Here is a 2,853-nt window from a genome sequence, read left to right as displayed (position 1 = left end):
CAGAGGTAAAATAATGAGGATATGTAATGTTTACAAATAATACAACTACATTTACAGGAAAACTAATTACTGAGTAAGTTATGCCATACAAGTGTCACTCGATTGTGGATAATTTGGAGAACATAATTTCCAGAATACATACCACAACAAGAAAAATAGAATCATGACTTTCTGCTAATAGTTGTTAAAATCCAAACTGAAGTACTTGAGTATGACTATTAATTTTAGTGAGTACATAAATGTACAGTATACAAGACGAAATACTTTAATGTGTTTGAAGCTGATAATTTCTGACATGCTTATTATTAAAAATAATTTTATTTTTTGTTACATGTGTCGTTACCAAGCAGAATCTATGCTTCTAACCACCACACCTTCAAAGAAAAAGAAAGGGTAGGCTACAGGATGTTCTTTCCGATGTTGGTGTGCAATTCGATATGAAACATCACTTAATGCATTAGGCTTGCTGTGGCATATTAGCAGGTGATGTTTTACATAAATCACATTTACAGATGATTTCCTTTTTCCCCAGAGCTGCAAGAAATGAAACAGAGACCACCGAAGAGGTAAAACCATTTGTCAACTCCTACCCAAAACCATTTCCCACAAAAATGTATTTAACTCAGGACAGTTATCTTGTCAAAATAGACATTCTGTAATATATTAATAAGTGTGTATGTGTTGCAGTCAGAGAGACAAGTGTTGTCAGTTGCTTGGCCATACAATACAGCATTGCTTACTGTGACAGGAAGCTTTTTTGTTTTGTTTGATGTGTATTGAAGATGCTCTGGATACAGATTAGTTGCATTAAAATGTATTGTTTTGTACAAATAAGACAATTTTGAATATATACTGACATTTAGTTTGGAAGGTTTTAGATGGAACCCACAGTGTTAATAAATACAGCATTTGTTGGTAGAATTTATTTTAAGATTTCATGTAAATGCTCTATAAGTCTTAATTCTTCACTTGGGAAAAACATAAATTATCAATAACAGACTTTTTTTTACTGCAGGAAAACCTTCTGATCCTACATAGCCTGGCTGCAGCTGACTGGTGCAATCAGGCAACATTCAGTGGAAGACTGAAACTCCCTGCTGTCCTTTCAATGGACAGAGAAGAAAGAAAAGAGGCCATCCAGGAGATGGACACCTGGGATGGGGAACTGGATCAGGATTCTCCAGCAGAACTCTTCACATTCGTTTTTGAAAAAAAAAAAAGACTATGACAACTTCTATGAACAATGTGTGGATAAATTTTTTTTTAGACTGTTTACAAGATTTGAAAAACAGTGATTGTTTAAATATTTTTTGTGTGTTAAATTAAAGAGTTTGTTCCTAAATACAGCCTAGTAATTCATACCAAGACCTTTGCACATGGTTTTAGAGTCCTGTGATGCACAGATACGTATAAATATCACCTAGTATAGTAAGCTATAAATGTTGAGGGTGTTTAGTGAATAATTTTGGATAGGTCAACTGTTATAAAATCTTGTTTAATTTACAATCAGAAAGGGACAGCTGCCACAGGGGGCCAGTGGCAATTGCCACAAACATTGGCAGGTGCTTTGCCAAGTGTAAGCCTATAGCCAAAATATTGTTCCAGTAATGTATAATCATGCTTTAAACTGCAGTCTTTTATTTGAGTGAGTAAAGTATTTTGTCATTGCCTTTAAAAAATAAACATAGGCTACCACCAATTTATTTCCTTAGCACTGCAACATAACAGACTGTAATACAAATAAGATATTATAAATAATCAAAGATAGGTTGAAAAAAATGAAGAAATAGGGTCATGGAAATGCTACCAAGTGTAATATTGGCTAATGTTAACAATTATAAACTATAAGGTATCTCACTAGCAAATGCTACAAACACCAGCAGTTGCAGTCGGATATGCTCTTTCCTCTACAGTACGACATGCTACTGGTTTGGTTGTATATGTAGAGCAGTGGGTGATTTCGGACACAGCTCTTCTTTGCCACCGTTCTACCCCATAATCAGTCTAGTAAATTTGTGGCATCTCAGGCTGCCACCAGAAATACCATATAAACGGCGAAAGATGCCGTGGCATATCAAGAAAAATCGTTGGCATCTAAACCTGCCACCGGCATCTCAACATGCCACTAAAAATGCCACTGTTAACACAACCTGCCACTATAAATGCCACTGCTAACGGGGAACATGCCGTGGCATCTCAACATGCCACTACAAATGCCACTGCTAACGGTGAAGATGCCGTGGCATCTCAACATGCCACTACAAATGCCACTGCTAACGGTGAAGATGCCGTGGCATCTCAACATGCCACTAAAAATGCCGCTGTTAACTCAACATGCCACTGTTAACTTAACATGCCACTAATAATGCCACTGCTAACGCAACATGCCACTAAAAATGCCACTGTTAACGCAACCTGCCACTATAAATGCCACTGCTAACGGGAAGATGCCGTGGCATCTCAACATGCCACTAAAAATGCCGCTGTTAACTCAACATGCCACTAAAAATGCCGCTGTTAACTCAACATGCCACTAAAAATGCCACTGTTAACTCAACATGCCACTAAAAATGCCACTCTTAACGCAACATGCCACTGCTAACGCAACATGCCACTAAAAATGCCACTGCTAACGCAACATGCCACTAAAAATGCCACTGTTAACTCAACATGTCACTAAAAATGCCACTGTTAACGCAACATGCCACTAAAAATGCCACTGCTAACGCAACATGCCACTAAAAATGCCACTGCAAACGCAACATGCCACTAAAAATGCCACTGCTAACTCAACATGCCATTAAAAATGCCACTGCTAACGCAACATGCCACTAAAAATGCCGCTGTTAACTC

The 2,853-nt window shown here is 37.6% G+C and overlaps 1 long non-coding RNA gene across 1 annotated transcript; it reads left to right on the top strand.

Annotated features, from left to right (window-relative positions):
* The first annotated feature begins 285 nt into the window (after positions 1-285).
* On the top strand, positions 286-1,220 carry LOC117594987. Its single transcript, XR_004576282.1, has 2 exons — positions 286-566; positions 1,016-1,220. It is a non-coding gene; the product is annotated as an uncharacterized LOC117594987 (long non-coding RNA).
* The last annotated feature ends 1,633 nt before the right edge of the window (positions 1,221-2,853 follow it).

Source organism: Esox lucius, chromosome 10 (genome assembly GCF_011004845.1).
Source record: "Esox lucius isolate fEsoLuc1 chromosome 10, fEsoLuc1.pri, whole genome shotgun sequence".
NCBI lineage: Eukaryota > Metazoa > Chordata > Actinopteri > Esociformes > Esocidae > Esox > Esox lucius.
The sequence above is the reverse complement of the archived record's forward strand: the minus strand, read 5'-3'. Positions and strand labels throughout refer to the sequence as shown.